Source organism: Neofelis nebulosa, chromosome 11 (genome assembly GCF_028018385.1).
Source record: "Neofelis nebulosa isolate mNeoNeb1 chromosome 11, mNeoNeb1.pri, whole genome shotgun sequence".
NCBI lineage: Eukaryota > Metazoa > Chordata > Mammalia > Carnivora > Felidae > Neofelis > Neofelis nebulosa.
Genome location: NC_080792.1, coordinates 6745363 through 6764026, shown reverse-complemented (window position 1 = coordinate 6764026; position 18664 = coordinate 6745363). Strand labels below are relative to the sequence as shown.

Here is an 18664-nt window from a genome sequence, read left to right as displayed (position 1 = left end):
AAATAAACAATAAATAAATTAAAAATAAAGTGTCTCACTAACACTTAGGGGACTTTAATTCTCAACTTGTTTATAAGACGCATGCGCTAATTACATTCTGGGGGAGTTTATATATATGTGTCATCACTCCTGTCTTCTAGTTTAAAACATCTCTGAATTACCTCCTCACCTCTTTGGGAGGTATAGGCATGTGAAATTCTGAACTTTTTAATTAATTTATTAATACATGTAACAAAAGACAAAATTCACAGTCTTTATCAAGGTAAGTTGTTTAATAACAAATATTAAACAAGGCAAGAAAACTATATTGTTGACAAATGCAAGTCACAATAATTGAAAACAGTTAATATGCATCTTTTATGTGAAAATATGTGATAAAGCTCTGAGTGCCTAATTTATTTCCCCAAGATCCAGTATTCATACCACAGAAAACACTCATGTGGTGGGAATCTTAAATGGCGGCCAGAATCTATCTGAACACTGATCTGAAAAAATCAAAAGAAATTAATCCTTTTCTGTTACATACCTGTAAATTGTGGGATTAGCTACTCGTCCATAGGAAGATAATTTGAATTATTTTACCAAGATGTTACATTTCCTATATTTATCAACTTGTTTTTATATCTTGCAGTAACATGCAAATTATTTACAGGTAATTTGACTTTTCTATCACCAAAAATTGCTATACTTTCATTTATTTATATACAATGGGTTTATATTTTGGCTCCCTGGATAGTATTTTCCTTTGCTATACATTAGAAACTGATAGAAAAGTTTCACATGAAATGCATGTTTTTCAGACTGAGAAAATTGGCCATTCTAAAATCGTATAAGCATTAAAACTTCCTTTGAAACTTTAAAACAGATTAATTTCTATTTTAAAATTTTCTCTTTTTTTCAGATTTACCAATTACATGTAGTTTTCTTTTTTATTTCAAGTTATTTTTTTTAATCTATAAGTGTTTATTTATTTTTGTGAGACACAGAGAGAGAGAAACAGAGACAGAGCACGAGTGGGGGAGGGACAGGGAGAGAGGGGGATACAGAATCCAAAGCAGGTTGGTCACACCTGCAGTAACATGGTCCTTTACAAACTGTTTTTGGGGCATTGATCTTCTTTGGATTTCACAAAGCATAGTATATACTTCTATCACTAAGTTCACGCAGATACTCAGATAATTTAAATATTTTATAGTTTTAGAGAAACCCATCGGTATTAAACTGCTAATTTACCTTTTATTTCTTATCCATTTTTTGACTTGTCTCATTTTTTTATATAAATTTGTGTATCACAAGTAGTTGAATTTTTTCCAATATTCTATTAACCCTAGCTTTAAATCTCATTTTTCAGCCTATAAAATTGAAATTGACTTTTGAAATAATAGGAATCATTCAAATTTTATAATGTTTACAGGCTACTAACATGAAACACATTAAATCAGAGGTTACAAATGGCTTATAAATTTGAATGAGATTTCCCTTATTCCATACGAAACTAAGTGCTGTGCATCGCTCTGTAGTTTAAGTAATATTTTCTTATATTGAGCAGTGTTTTGAAATGCTTTCTTTTCATTTGGAAATCATACCCCTTACCTTATTCAACAAAGAGGAGAATATAAACTGCAGCTAAAAGAGACCTGTTTATTAATGGAGAAACTGGAAATAAAGGAGTGTATCATTTGACAGATATCTTCCATGTAGTAAGCACTGTGAGATATTAATTTACGGGTCTAATTGCTATTTGATTATGATGTTACTCCTACTATTACAAGTTGAGATAGAGTAGACCAATCACAACTATATAAGTATCAAACACTGCAGTAGCTTCTTTTAATTTAGTTATATATAATAAGGAAACCAATTATTTTCATAAAAGGTGAAATCTTCTTTTTATGGTAGAAAATCCAATATTCAATAATTTATATATTCATATATTAAAAGGTTGATTTATTAGCTATTCACTAAATTAACGTAGTTGATTATGAACAATGAAAGAATATTTCACATTACTGCGTTATGTTTATTTCTAAAATAAAATTCCCTGTTAAAATGATATATTTCTCCCTTAGTTGATTTTCCTCTATGAAACACCTTTTATTTCCTTAAAATAACAGCACAAGTTAGCATTTGACCTTTCATAGGAACTATTAAAATATCCTAACAATTTTTCGGGATACTAATTGTTCAGTGGTTCTTGAAAAAGAGTTTTTCTTCTTTTCATTTAAAATTTATTTGTCCCCACGGTCAGACTCTGTAAACTTTCTTACAAGGAAATCCACAAAATGTCATCTGAATTTGCTTGTTAAACACTCTTGTATTCATTTAACATTTCTAAAAATGCGTCTCTTCTATATTCCATACATCCTAATGTAAATTGGACGGGTGCTGGCATTCAAGAACAGTGACACTACACCCAATTATGGCAGATTATTCACAAGTCAACAAGAGGGTGACTTATAATTCACATTGAAAATATCAGACAAGGGGCGCCTGGGTGGCTCAGTCGGTTGAGCGTCCGACTTCGGCTCAGGTCATGATCTCGCGGTCCGTGAGTTCGAGCCCCGCGTCGGGCTCTGTGCTGACAGCTCAGAGCTTGGAGCCTGTTTCAGATTCTGTGTCTCCCTCTCTCTGACCCTCCCCCGTTCATGCTCTGTCTCTCTCTGTCTCAAAAATAAATAAACGTTAAAAAAAATTAAAAAAAATTCACAATATATGTGAAATTGTCGTCTAATGATTAAATGAATAGATCTATCAGCAAGCAATTTCATTGCTACATGGTAAGAAAGCTCACCATCAATGATTCAGCACAAAGTATTCTCAGATGTAAATCAGAAAAGAATCAATGTATTTTACTTACTATGTAATTAGAAGAATCCTTGAACTTCCATCAGCTGATTTGTAGAAATAAAGTTATTCACTTTGTTAAATAACAGAATCTGAAAAAAATTTTTCAAAATAATTTAAAAGGAAAAATGCTCTTATGATGATAATGATATGAATGATCACAAAATCAAATTATCAGATTATAAATACGTTACCTTTCTATGGATTGAAATTTGTTTTAGGTTTGGAAATATGGTATAAAATACTACAGTTGGAATTACAGTATATAACTTTAGGGATAAATTTCAGAATAACTAGAAAAATATTTAAAGCAATCCTAGAATATAAAATATATTCTGTAAAAATTCCAAATATTTTATTCTAATGTAAACTATATAAAAAATTTTTGACTAAGCTTTCATTTTCTCTACGAAATTTCTACAAGCAAGGCTCTCAACATTCTTTCTACCATATTATGCAGTTAAAAATCATTCTTTACTCATCTGCCTGAAAGTACCCTTCAGGAATTATGCCAAGCAAGTTTTTGATTAAATATTAAATGTAAATGATTTTGTTTGTCATAAGAGCCACATCAGTAAGTGCTTTGCGGACTTTAATGATTACTTGCTACTGAAAAGGTGCTTAGTGTTACCAAGAGTTCAATGAAAACTGTATCTCTGTCCATGATTACTACAGTACTTCAAAAACATATCCTAATGCAAGCCTTCTAAATCACATCCTGTTCATTATATCTCCATAGTTAAGGAGGTTCAGGTTCTTAAAGATGATTCCGGATAGGAATTTTGTCTTCACCTTGATTCTCAGTGTCACTTTTATCGCATCTGTCATGGAAGGCGCTCGCTATCTCTTTCTTATATCAACTTGAATTTGAACGTAAATGTCTTCTCATGATCTCCCACAGGTGGTTAACAACAATGAGCAAACGACAGTGTCAGCTAAAACTGAATATTAGATCTCACCGCCCCTTGAAACCCTGGAGGCTCTCCAAAGTATAATTACTTTCTTGGAGCCACAGCAAAAATATTCCTGCCACTTAGTTTCGCGTCGCAGTTCATCTCTTTCCGTGATTTACCTCTAAACTCAAGTTCAGGATTGCCTCTTTCTGTGCACTGACTTATTAACAGCTCTGTCAAAAGAAGGGCCACCTGTGGGTGCAAGGCTCCCTCCTGCATGATCACTAATAGTTCTCTTTCATTCTTGATAGCTAGTGATCTTGTCACTCTGCTGCTTTTCTTGGGGAACCAAAACCCAAGTGTGGTGTCCGCATTAAGATGTGACTTCAAAGATGGAATTTAGGTCCCTGCTCAGTGTCCGTTGTCTTTTATTTGTTCCTGGACTCGCTGTACAACCTTCTCTCTGTCTTTTGAGGGACACCGTGTCCCTGTGGTCACATTGGAGAATTGTTTTTGTCTACAGAGGGTCACATGGAGGTGTAAGAAGTGAGTTTACTGTCACCATCACCGCCTCATACAGATAATGTACATTTACATTGCACACTTACACATCTGTGTGTGTGTACATTTGTATAGAGTTATAATCACAGTTACATAATTTGTATGGTGTTGCAGTAGGGTAGGTGTAATTGGGGAAAGAAGGCTTGAGAGTCACTTGTAACAATTTCCATGCTTATAACGTTTTGTTAAAGCTACACCCAGCATGTTAACCTTAAACTGATCCATGTTTCAGGTGTTTGGTGAGTGGCTTTTAAACTAGTTTCTTTTTCTGCATTTCAAAGGGCCTCTGATTAATGGAAGTTAGCCTAGGGTCTTGATCGGAATAGCACTTTGCATAGGGATTTATTAGTGATCGTAATCCTTAAAGTGATGATAAGAGGGAAATGAGCATGAATAAACTAGAAGTGGACTTTTCTATTAACCTACTGATTGGAATAATAAGTACATAAGAGAACAGTTTAATTTTCTCTGTAAGGTGTTACTGCATGTTGATTTTGGCCTGTACAATTTTGCCCTATTATTATTTTTAGATTTGACATAAAATAGAAGTCAACCGTTTGAAATATACAATCAGACGAGGCTGCCATCAGAAGACAATATTTCGGTCACTTATGAAGTCCCCTGTGCACCTGGGCAGCCAGTCACCTGTCCCACCCTAGCACCGTCTCTGGTGCTTTCTGTCAGCATCATTTCATATTTTCAAGAATTTTACTTTTTCTAGAATTTATTTTTGTTGTGAAGCTATTGACTTATTGATGGCATTAGTTGACTTTTTAATTCTCTTTTTATTTTTGGGTGCCTTAAGTAATGCTGCAAAAATATTTGAGTATGTGACTTTGTGTGAACATATGCATTTTTTATTATTCTTCAGTAATTATCTAGGAGTAAAACTGCTGGATCTTACAGGAATCGTATCTTTATAAAAATGGGCACAAAGATTTTTAAAGTAATTATACTATTTTGCATTCCCATGAGCAACTTTTGAGACTTTTAGTCATCCAGTATCCACACGAACACTTGATTTGCCCGCCTTCAATGTTGACTATTCTCGACTCTGTGAATATTTATGTCACATTGTGATTTAATGTGCCTTTGCCTTATGACTAAAGAAGTAAGATACATTTCATGGGCTTATTACACTCATACATGGTTTTGATGACGTGTCTCTTAAATGTTTTGCCCACTTTTTGAAAATTGGGGATCAGTCTTTGTTAAGCCAGGAAAATTCCATTCTAGTAAGATAGGACTCAACATCTTAACCATATCCTAGAACTTTAAAGTTCTACTAAATTACATAAGGGGCATGTTCATAGGTTTTGAAATTTTGCTTGTTTGAAACCACAGCGGTGGATTAACATGAGCTCTCCAGTGGCCAGTGACTGACTAGTGCCCACTGAGTCTCTCCAAAGAGCCAGAAGAACATAAAGTTATAGAGAAGGAAGTAGTAGCGGGGTAACATTGTGTGTTTAGCTTCGACTTCACAACTCATCTCCCCGGTGCCATTTGCTGTATTTATCTTTCTTCCTGTTTTTAATATATAAAATGTGATTTAACATTGTTTTAACAATAAACTGAGTTCACAGATTTTCCTACCCTTTCTTTCTTAGACTATCCAAAGATCAATTCATCCTCGGAACATACCCCCTTTCCCAAAGTCACTACTCAAATCCAGACAGACACTGCTTTCCTTTAGTTGCTATAATAGCTTTAATACCCCCTATTTCAACACTTCCTCGACAGTGGGAGCCAGGCTTTGGTTCCCATTTGGAACTGTCAGTAGGGTTCTTCCTACATGTTTTTCTGCAGGCATTAGTCCTTAATATGTCCCAGTTCCCTGAAGTTGTTGGAAATGAATGACACACAACTAATTTTGATATGGATGCAGTTAAAAAATATTTTATTGATTGATTGATTGATTGATTATTTATTTATTTTACCGAGAAGTCAGTAACATATCCAGAATACAAAACATTTTGGTTTTCTTTTCGTATTAACAAAAGAATAGAACTTCAGTGAGAAACACGTTACGTATTCTTTTTTTTTTTTTTTTATTTTTTTTTTCAACGTTTTTTATTTATTTTTGGGACAGAGAGAGACAGAGCATGAACGGGGGAGGGGCAGAGAGAGAGGGAGACACAGAATCGGAAACAGGCTCCAGGCTCCGAGCCATCAGCCCAGAGCCTGACGCGGGGCTCGAACTCACGGACCGCGAGATCATGACCTGGCTGAAGTCGGACGCTTAACCGACTGCGCCACCCAGGCGCCCCACGTTACGTATTCTTAACACTTATTCCATTGTTTTTTCACAGCCAGATTTTGATAAGGTCTGTATTAGAGCACTCACAAAGTGAATTCTCAGGTGAAAATGTGCAGTCCGGATATTTTTGAGATGCTGGTTGAGCTGATCTAAATCCTTTAAACAACCTATTATTTGTCATAGTCCAAATACTTAAATTCATGAAAAATATTAACATGTAGCTATGTTCTCTGCCTCCAGGAATTAGACTTTGCCAAATTAACGTATGGGTGTTACTAAACTCTCTCCTGATATATAAAACCATTGTAATCTTCTTATTCTGCCTGGGCTAATTTAGGTTGATAAACGGTCAACGAGGAGACACATACTGTTTTGTCACAATTTTCAAATAACCTGTTTCTCAGTTATTAGTCAGATGTGATAATAACTATTTTTATTATAAAATTAACTTTGCAACTATGATGCCTTCATATTTACCTTTAGAAATGTAGGGAGACTTTTTTTTCAGAATTTGTGGAAAATGGCTGCTATTTTGACACACAGTGAAACTCCACGGATAGAGGATTTGGCTTACTGCGTGTGTTTGGATTGTCCATGTCAGGTGATCCTGTGCCCTGACTTGGACAAGAACAGAGAAAGGAAGGAGGGAAAACAAAGCTAGAGAAATCATGTCAGGGGGTTGAACAGCCTCTTATGTTCAGTGTGTAAAATTATGTTCAACTTTACACACATTTACCTAACAATTATGCTGAGATTGGGCTCATTCATCTTACTGGTGTGAGAAAATTGAAGCTCATCCAGGGTAAATTTCTTACCAGTTTGCTGAAGTGACAAAAAAGCCAATATTAACAATTTTATAGACATGTACACTACTAAAATTTATACTGCTTTTGTTTTATTTGTTCTAAATTTTTTAATGTTTATTTATTTTTTGAGAGAGAGGTTGACAGAGTGTGAGCAGGGGAGGGGGAGAGAGAGAGGGAGACACAGAATCTGAAGCAAGCTCCAGGCACTGAGCTGTCAGCACAGAGCCCGACGCGAGGCTCGAACCCACAAACTGTGAGATCATGACCTGAGCGGAACTCAGACGCTCAACTGACTGAGCCACCCAGGTGCCCCTGTTTTATTTTTTTAAGGTTATTTATTTATTTTGAAAAAGAGAGAGAAAGAAAGCGCAAGCAGGGGAGGAGCAGAGAGAGGGGAAAGAATGAGAGTTCCAAGCAGGCTTCGCGCTGGCTGTGTGATTTGGGGCTCGAACTCACGAACCATCTTACCTTAACCATCTTTTAACTTAAGATGATATTACCAGACTGCAAGAGTTTTTAAAGTTTAAAGCACTATGCTTATCTTTCAAAAATAGTTTAGGGGCGCCTGGGTGGCGCAGTCGGTTAAGCGTCCGACTTCAGCCAGGTCACGATCTCGCGGTCCGTGAGTTCGAGCCCCGCGTCAGGCTCTGGGCTGATGGCTCGGAGCCTGGAGCCCGTTTCCGATTCTGTGTCTCCCTCTCTCTCTGCCCCTCCCCCGTTCATGCTCTGTCTCTCTCTGTCCCAAAAATAAAAATAAAAAATGTTGAAAAAAAAAAATTAAAATAAATAAATAAATAAATAAAATAGTTTATTAACTCAGATACTGTAAATTAATTATATTATGTGGATTAAAACATTATGGGAGGGTTATCTTTGAAGATACTGTATTGTGTCCCACAGAGTATCCCCAAGTGAGAAATCGCAATTTTGTAGAGGGTGTGACATGCTAAAATTGCAATTCGCTCAACTGTTTGTTTTGCTTCTCCCTTACTTAACATATTATACAATTCATTGAACTTAATATTCAAATCATCCCCAACGGGCTGTTAACTAAGACCACATGCTTTGCAATTTAAGGATCAGTAGTGTGTTTCAGTCCTTAAGAAATTACAATAATGCACAATTAGATTCATTTCCACTACCAAATAAATTATATAAATCCAAGCCTGGGTAGATATAAAATAAAAGTATATAAGTATATATGATTTAAAGCCTAATTAGTCTAAATAAGTGGCCATAAACTAGATCATTAATAGAAAATGAGGAAGCAAACAACTGGCCAAACACAAAATTAGTATGGCCATTAATAGGCTAAATTTTTGTCTCTTGACATTCCGTGTTTGGTGTCACATCTTGTTTTTCAGTGCCACCACACACCTATGGCACTAATCCATTTAGATCTTATAGTGAAGTAGCTGCCATTTAACGTAAATTCTGAGACCCCTTGCCTGTGGCAGAATTCAGGTCTTTGTGGTTGTAGGACTGGGGCCCTTGGCTCCTAAAGACCTCAGACCATCTGCTTCACAGCATGAACTTTTGTTTCCATCAGGTGGGAAGGAGAATGTCTCTTTTAGGGTCTGGTTCCTCTCTAAAGGTGTCACTTGATTAAGTCAGGCCAACTCATGTTACTTTCCCTTTGTTTAACTCAAGACCAACAGATGAAATGGCTCCAACTGATCTGGAGCACTTACTACATCTAAACAAACCCCTTTACCTCTGCCACAGAGCCAACCCTGATTACAGCAGAGTTTCACCTGTGTAAGAGTATACAGCGAGGTGCAACTCTTGAGGGTCGTCTTAGAACTCTACCTACCACTTGGGGCGCCTGGGTGGCTCAGTCGGTTGAGCGGCCGACTTCAGCTCAGGTCATGATCTCGCGGTCGGTGAGTTCGAGCCCCGTGTCGGGCTCTGGGCTGATGGCTCAGAGCCTGGAGCCTGTTTCCGATTCTGTGTCTCCCTCTCTCTGACCCTCCCCCGTTCATGCTCTGTCTCTCTCTGTCTCAAAAATAAATAAACGTTAAAAAAAAAAATTTTTTTTAAATTAAAAAAAAAAAGAACTCTACCTACCACAACTCCTTACAATAACACACCTGAGATTTTATTTATTTGATTTTTTGAGAGAGAGAGAGAGAGAGAGAGCACGTTCATATGCACTTGCAAGCAGGGATGGGGCAGAGGGTGAAGGAAAGAATCTTAAGCAGGCTCCATGCTCAGTGCAGAGCCCAACGTGGGGCTCAGTCTCTTGACCTTGAGATCATGACCTGAGCTGAAATCAGGAGTCGGACGCTTAACTGACTGAGCCACCCAGGAGCCCCAAGATACCTGGTATTTTAAATACTAAAGGAATTCTACCCCTTTGGCTACTAAATAATCCTGGCAATACGAACCATGACCACCTCAGTCAGAATAGGCCAGGTTATGCCACATTAAGAAAGGAAAAAAAAAGAAAGAAAGAAAGATCTCAAAGTCCAGTGGATGAACAAAACAGACTAATTTACCCCCTATATGTGCCCTGCTCCCCATACTAATTCACGGACCCAGAATGACAGAGATCTTACCATTTTGCAACTACGTTGCCTACCTCCTTGTCCTATAGCCCTGGTAATTTTTATTGATTTTACCTCTTTGATATCTGTCCATTGCACGTCCTTCCCCATGTACTAGAATCACCCCCAAACTATTTTCGCCTCTTTTCTTCTGACTTACAGTCTATTCTCAATTTAGTAGATAGAATGAGTCTTTTAAACAATATGGCACATCATGTCGCTCCTCTATTTAAAACTCTCTAAATGCTTCCCATTTCACAAGAGGAAGGGTCAACATTCTGGAGCTTCCACTGGTGCAACAGCAGTGTGAGGAGGCAAAAGAACACTCCATGCAGCCTTTGTGAACTTAAAATATCCCAAAAGTCCATTAGAATGAGAGTCAATGAATATGTTCTCCTACACTCAAAGGACAGAGTAGCATTCACTATTGAAAATGAATGAACTAGAAACACACAGCGTCAATTATAGACACATAATATTTTTTTTCAGAAGACATCATTGTTCATAGAGCATGACTGAATTCTAGGATAAAAAATATCCACATCGACTACAAAGGCTGATGTACATATTATGGATACAAAACACATTCCAGTGAACATATAATGACATATTTGTCAGGTATTGTATATCATATACAAATATTAAAATACATGTTGGAGACATCATGAACCAAGTGCCTGTCACATGTTTCCCTGTGTATGTTGGCCAAACCCAAATAATCCATCCAGGAATGTATATTAAGGTGAGACATTCAATGGATAGACACTAATGAATACATTGCAGGTTTCACATCATTATTTTTTAAACATGTCTACTTATTTTTGAGATAGAAAGAGCATGAGCAAGGGAGGGGCAGAGAGAGGGGGACAGAAGATCAGAAGCAGCCTCTGCGCTGACAGCAGCAAGCACAATGTGGGGCTCGAACTCACAAACCATGAGATCATGACCTGAGCTGAAGTTGGGCGCTCAACCAGCTGAGCCACCCAGGCACCCCTCATTATTTTTTTTAATGTAGTATTTGAGTAAAGCTTTCAAAATTATCTGAACAGGAAACCTAGTCTGTCTTTTTTTTTTATTATTACTTTTAATCTTTTTTCCATACTTACTGACTCTTGAAGTACATGTTATTCCACGGAGTGAAAAGGGTTACAGTTAATGAAGAAAGTGAATGAGGGGCGCCTGGGTGGCGCAGTCGGTTAAGCGTCCGACTTCAGCCAGGTCACGATCTCGCGGTCCGTGAGTTCGAGCCCCGCGTCAGGCTCTGGGCTGATGGCTCGGAGCCTGGAGCCTGTTTCCGATTCTGTGTCTCCCTCTCTCTCTGCCCCTCCCCCGTTCATGCTATGTCTCTCTCTGTCCCAAAAATAAATAAAAAACGTTGGAAAAAAAAAATTTAAAAAAAAAAAGAAAGTGAATGAAAATCCACAGTCATTTTCATGGAAGAAAATTGAAAAACATACTGCCAGCTGTTCTATATCTTTCTCTCTCTTCGCTGGCAGTCACCCTTTATTGTCATCATATAATGCTGTTTGGGGGCAGTGGTGAGGACTTAAAAGGACATTGTTCTCCGTGAATAATAATTGCCGTTCTTGTGTATGTATATTAATCAGAACTGTAGTCACTCACTTTTTCCCTTCTCAAAGTAGCATTTGCATGTGGAGAGCATTGCATCACTTCCAACATGAATGGAGAAAAGATGAAAAATTAGATGAGGCACAGTAATGTAAAAAAGCGAGATCAAGATAGAGAAGCAGAAGAAATACAAGACAAACGACAGAAGGCTAAGGAAGAGAGACCAAGAGATGACGCTACAGAATAGCATGAAACACCTGGCGAATCGATGTAAAGTCGTGACTCATTTCCGGCAGGGTTTTGGCAAAAGTACATGGTAGGCTTGTGAGGCATAGGAGGGGCGAATTTTCTGTATAGTGTTCCTAAAGTCCTGCCATGCGTCTCGTTCAGCCTGTTTCCAAAGAGAGGGCGTGCTATTGACATTCTTCCAGAAGCAGTTGTAAAGTAGTTGTTGCTCTCTCACAATAGAACACGTACAAAAATATTTAGGGGTGTATTTGGAACTCATAAATTACCATATAAATTGCCTCAGACTTTCAAATGCTTTCCCACAGTTTTCTATCACTTATACGTCAGTGAAAGAGAATTCAAAATAATAATAGACTTAAAAAGGTGGGATAGTTTTTGAAAAACAACCTTAATAAAAGTTGCATTACTTAGAAGCATTCAGAATGTCAATAAAACAGCTGCAACTTTTTTTTTTTTTGCAATTACAGAATGGTGTTCAGTTAAAAGAACAACAATGATTTTGTATAAGCTGCATCAGAGGTGACTGAAGGTGACAAATTGCCATCCCCTTATAGAACTCATGTGCGCTGTGCACCAACCAGAACCTGCTTTAAGTTCCCAGGCCAACATATAACCCCCATACTGTACTGGCCAGAGGGAGCAGCTATGGAAAATACCACCAGACCAGGGCTACCCAAAGACACATTCGGTAGAGTGTTAACAAAAGAAGCTCCTGGAGAGTTTAAAAGCAAATCTTACACAGCCTTACATTATAACTTTTCTTTTAAAGGAGTGAGTTGGGGGCGCCTGGGTGGCTCAGTCGGTTAAGCGTCCGACTTCGGCTCAGGTCATGATCTCACGGTCTGTGAGTTCGAGCCCCGCGTCGGGCTCTGTGCTGACAGCTCAGAGCCTGGAGCCTGTTTCGGATTCTGTGTCTCCCTCTCTCTCTGCCCCTCCCCTGTTCACTCTCTGTCTCTCTCTGTCTCAAAAATAAATAAACGATAAAAAAAAATTTTAAAGGAGTGAGTTGTGTACAGGGTGGTTAAATGTTTTATGGATCAAAAACTGTGCTAAAGCCAGATTGTTCATCACTTTCTTCATCTTCCTCCTCCTCCTCCTCCTCTTCATCTTCCTCTTCTTCATTTCTTCCTTCTTCTTGTTTCTTTCAGACTTGATGACCTTTTTTTTTTTTTTTTTTTTTTTTTGTAATTTTTTGCCACGTCAGGCTTTCCTTTAGATTGGTAGGCATGTTCTCCTTTGAATTTTGGGCAATGCTCAGAACAAAATGAGGAAAAGGCCAACGGAGGCCTCTTGGGTGCCCCGGGGTCCTTGAACTCCTTTTTTGTTTCCCCTTTAGGGGGATTATCAGTATTCTCTTTCATAGTGGGCCTTGTCCACCTTTGCCACATCTTCAAATATTCCTTTCTCTTTAGCAGACATAGTCTTCTAGCTCTCTGAACACTTCTTAACTGACTCGGAGAAGGTGACTGAAGCACCTGGCTGCTTCCTCTTGTGCTCCGCTCTGCAAGTTTGCACAAAGAATGCATATAATGACATTTTGCTTCCCAGCTTCTTAGGATCGCCTTAGTCCATGTTGAATGACTTTCCCCCACAAGGCACAGGTCGCCCAGTCTTCGACTGGGCCCTGGCACTGTGTCTGTGGAGCTCATTGTACTGCTATGGCTCAGAATTATTTAAAATAAACACCTCTCTTTACTTATTACCCATAGAATCTTAGGGCTACTTCCAAAGAATCCATGTTTATATATAAAGTAATTCCAGACTCCCACAAACACATGGCCCTATTTAGTTTTGCTCTGCATATTGCTTATACTAGCTTCTGACATAATTAACTCAGATTTGTTTTCAACTGGTCAAGTCTTTTTTTTTTCTTTTTGCCATATCCTTTGCATTGTTCCAGTGAATATCAAATTCTATCTCTTCAATTAACCCAAAATGATATTGCTTTTGCTTCACCAATCATGACAAATGTCGTGATCCCTAAGCTTTACTTTTCCACGTTCTCAGCCTTGCCATTCTTGCAGTTCAGGGGTGTGTGGGTGACCCTACTGTTCATGCTTTGTATCAAAGCCACTATTTTACAACAGTTTTACTGCAAAAATGTGCATTAATCTGGACTTTCCTAAAGTTTAACTATAAAACATTTTAGAATATTTTATGAATGTGTAAAATGTTTATGAGCAATTTTTTTTCTGGCTTTTAGCTATTAACACAGCTGCCATGGATATTTGTATGCAATATTTGTGTGCAATCAATTTGGAAATAATTTTTTTTCATGTTTGTAGTACATAGGAGTAGAAGGAGTGAAATGTTGGGAGAGACATATATATGTATATATATATATATATATATATATATATACACTTTATTATAGATATGTAACATATATATTATATATAACATTATTAACAACTGCTACACAGTTTTCTAAACATGGCATACCATTTTAACTCCTACAATCAATGTCTGAGAATTCCAGTTGCTTTTTTGTCTCCAGCACTTACAACCTTAACCATGTGATGGGAGCACAATGATCTCCTTACTGTTGTCGTTTATATTTCCTTGATGAGTAATAGTCTTGAATGTATTTTCATGTACATACCCCTTGGATAGTCTAATTTCTGAAGTGACCATTCAAGTCTCTGGCTCCTTGCTCCCACCCCCCACATTAGGTTGTTTGCATCCTATGTACTGATTTGTTAATGCTCTTTATATGTTCTGGACACAGGTCCTAATTCACAGTGCCTTAGTTGAACAGCATAAATTTTTATAAAATTCCACCTTCTCTTTGTTATCTGTGACTTCTGTGTATTGTTTAAGAAATATTTGACTACTTTAAGGTGTTTAAAATATTCTACTGTATATTTCTCTACAAGTCATAGAGTTTTAGTTTTTATATTTTGGTCTGTGCTCCTTCTCCAGTTGACTTTTTTCCCTTATGCTATAAATACAGGTTCTTTTTTTTTCCATAAGATATAATTTTGTTTTTCTATATCTTAAAGTGATATTCAATTTCCAATTGTAATGCATGGACCCTTTTTCTGAAAATCAAGTAACAGTATATGTTTAGGTCTATTTCTGTATGTTTTGACATTTTATATTATACTTCTTTCAACCTTACTCATCCATTTCAAAAATGCTTCTACTATTATATGTATTGTATGTATATTACATTCCCAAATGCATTTTAGAATAATTTTGTCAAATTTAATGTATAAATCTGGTATTTTATAAGAATAGTATGGAACCTATAGTACAAATTGATAAGGGGCATCCTAATGCTCTCAAGACAACCAATCCATGAACATAGTATATCCCTTCATTTTCAGGTCCTTAATTCCTATTAACAAAGTTTCACTTGCCTTTTTAAATAATTTTTTAATGTTTACTTATTTTTGAGAGAGAGATCACGAGTGGGGTAGGGCAGAGAGAGAGGGAAACACAGAATCTGAAGTAGGTTCCAGGCTCTGAGCTGTTTGCACTGAGTCCAACGTGGGGCTCAAACCCACAAACTGTGACATCATGACCTGAGCCAAAGTCAGACACTTAACCAACCAAGCCACCCAGGCGCCCATGTTTCACTTGCTTTTTAAAAATTTATTTAGCTAATTTTTAAGACAAATCACTAAAGATTAAGTGTGATATAGTTTGAGTGGATAGATCTTCTTGAATCTGTAGACACAAAGGGAGCTTGTACACAATCATGGGTTCTTTTCTACAGTAGCGGGGATGCATTTCCAGGAAAGGTTGGAAAAAGGGCAGGAGACTGAAGGGTTAGAAGCCTGCAGGAGGGTATCAGCCACTGCTCAAAGAAGAGCATAAAGCCCCTTTCCGGATCTTCTTCCTGTGGGAGGGCTTAAACAACTTGGAAAGGGGAAGAGAAAGTAAAATGCTAATTAAAGCCAGAACTAGACACTACTTTACACACAATAAATACGTAAATTAAAAATCTGATGATAAAAATGCTATAAAGTATGAAGGGTAACTGAACTCTTTTTTTTTTTTAATGTTTATGTATTTTTGAGACAGAGAGAGACAGAGCATGAACAGGGGAGGGTCAGAGAGAGGGAGACACAGAATCTGAAACAGGCTCCAGGCTCTGAGCTGTCAGCACAGAGCCTGACGCGGGGCTCGAACTCACGGACCCCGAGATCGTGACCCGAGCCGAAGTCGGCTGCTTAACTTGACTGAGCCACCCAGGCGCCCCGTAACTGAACTCTTAAAAGAAGCTGTTAGGGACACAAAAGGATCTAGCCAATTTGAAAAGCAGTTTGGAAATTTCTTAGAACTCTAAGTATATACTTGCCATGTGACCCAGCACTTCCACTTCCAGATATTTAACCATGGGAGATTAAAGCATATGTTCACACACACAAAAATCATAGCTTTATGTTTCAGCTTTCCATACATAGTCTCCCACAAAAAGAAACAAGCCAAATATCCTTCCATTTGTATTATTAACTAACTGGGATCCATCTGTACAGTGGAATAATACTGATAAAAAGATCAAGCCACTGATACAACATAAATACTACATGCAATATGCTGAGAAAAAGCACTAGAATAAAATGATCAGAGACTGTTTGATTCATTTATATTAGGTTTTGAAAAGACAAAAAAGGAAGGACAGAAAATAGATCAATGTTTTTTAGGATCTGGGCACAGAGAGGCAATGACTATAAAAGGTCATGAGGAAACTTGATTATGAAAATATCTATGTATTGACTGTATTGGTGGTTACAATACTGTATGAGTTAGTTACAATCCAGAGGCCTAGATTTTAAAATGAATTTTAATGTATGAAAGTTATTATCTTAATTAAGAAAAATCAATTATGAAAAAGCAACTTGAACCCTTTGGTCTCGTCAATCCCCCCCCTCATTGCTCCTTTGTAGTTTGAGAGAGATAGTCATAATTTAAGACCAAGAGAAATGATTTCATTTCTAAATATGTAATATGGGCACTTGGTGATATGGGCCCAAGTAATATGGGCACTTGGCCATCTCTTTTGTTTGTTTATCTATGTGTTTATTCATACATATATGCATGTATTATTTGAAAATGAATTCTCAGAATATAATGTGCCAAGAATGAGGCTATGCACCAGGCATAAACTTTTAAATGAAAAAGTTTTGATTTCTGCTAAAGGCATCGGGCAGTTCCTCTTACCAAAATAAACTGTAAAACTAGGCAAGATGGACGGTGTACTGGGTTTTAGCCAGTGGCTAATATTAGCTCATGTCCGCACCACTTGGAAGAATTTCACTCAGTTCTCTGCCTCAGAACCACTTCTGACCCAGGGTGAAGAGAGAACAAAAAAGTGGAATATGAACAGAGCATAGGAATCTTGCTGAGCTGAGGAGGCAGAGATCAAAGTTTGGGTCAACTGAAGCAGTGGGAGTATGTATGGTGGTCACTGGAGAGGAGTTAGCTGTGCAGAAAAGGAAGCCACGTAGAGGGGGATTACCCATCAGTTCTTGGCTGCAGGCTGGGTTTTAAATAAGCTGGTACAACCTCCTAGAACTCATCACATAGCACCTGATACAAGGATCAGAACAGAGTGGAGACATTTCAAATTGAGCAGGATTGGTGAAGCACCTTGTCAGTGGATGTTGGTTTTCAGTGAAGGGATGCTCATTAACATTTCATTAACACCTCAGCATACACCTGAGGTGTAAAGGGTTGCCATATTCAAAATTAAAACTGAAAAATTTCAGGGATGTTTACTTATTAATCCATTTAAAATAGCAATAGTAATACACTAAAAAGAAATGTAAACAATATAATTTTATGAAAATAATGATATTTTCCAAAACAAACCAAAGTGTATTGAGAAAAGTGGTATTTCACATTTTTGCAAATGACTTAAATAACTAGCCTAAAAGAAGTTAGTTGTATTCTTACGTCTGCCTTCTTTATTTGGTCTGATATGTTTGATAAGTTTGATAGACTTATCTGAGGGAAAATATGGCTTCACATACATGTGTGGTTTTAAAAGGAGAAATATTAATCTATTTTTCTGATAATTTTGGATATCCTTTCTACATTTCAAATAAAATATTGGTTGTTCTTATGACTAGTTGTGAAGGGGAAGCTGGGATCATATCAGTGAATGGATCCTTTCCATACATATGGTTTTGTAACATTAAGTAGGCCTTTACTGACTGACTAACTTTACTGACTGATCAGTGTACTCACAAGTAAAAGTTAATGCAGATATGGAAAGCTGAAGAATATATACTTACTAGCACAGTTTAGTGCCACTGTTTTGATTTCTGAGAAGACATCAGCAGATTTATCAGCCAATGCTTAAGGGCCATCTTTATAAATGTCAACGTGGTAAAAGGCTAAAAAAGAAAAATCCCACATATTATATTCATGAAAATAGCTTAAACTAACAGATATCTTGAAAGCATATTGGAGTGCAGCAGACTACATTTTGAGAATTGCTACACTATAATATAATTATTCTAGAACCATCCTATCTTAGATTAGAGAATTCTGTTAGGACCTGGAGGGTGACACCATATGATTTTTGTCTTGCTAAGTTAGACCTGCTCAGGAAAGATCTCTCTGGGTTTTCTTTGATTTACCCTAACTATTTACAAATTTCAAATCATTCGAACGGTAACTGAATCCCTCAAGAGTGAAGATTCTCTCTTTGAGGATGAAACACAATGTGAGATATCTATAAAATGTAACTTAAAATGTTCAGTATTTCATCTAACATCATTAGACATGCAAATTTAAAACATGCAATTTATGTTAAACCAGTGATAAGTAGAAATCATGCCCACTATGCTTTAGATGTTGAACTTAGACTACAAGTTTTAAATAGATTTATTTTAAAAACCGAGGAGGGGTCCCTGGTGGTTCAGTTGGTTAGGCATCTGACTTTGGCTCAGGTCACCATCTCATGGTCTGCGAGTCTGAGCCCTG

At 37.2% G+C, this 18664-nt stretch overlaps 1 pseudogene; it reads right to left on the bottom strand.

Moving 5' to 3' along the window:
* Nucleotides 1-12755: 12755 nt before the first annotated feature.
* On the bottom strand, nucleotides 12756-13297 carry LOC131489844 (high mobility group protein B1-like; annotated as a pseudogene).
* Nucleotides 13298-18664: the final 5367 nt, after the last annotated feature.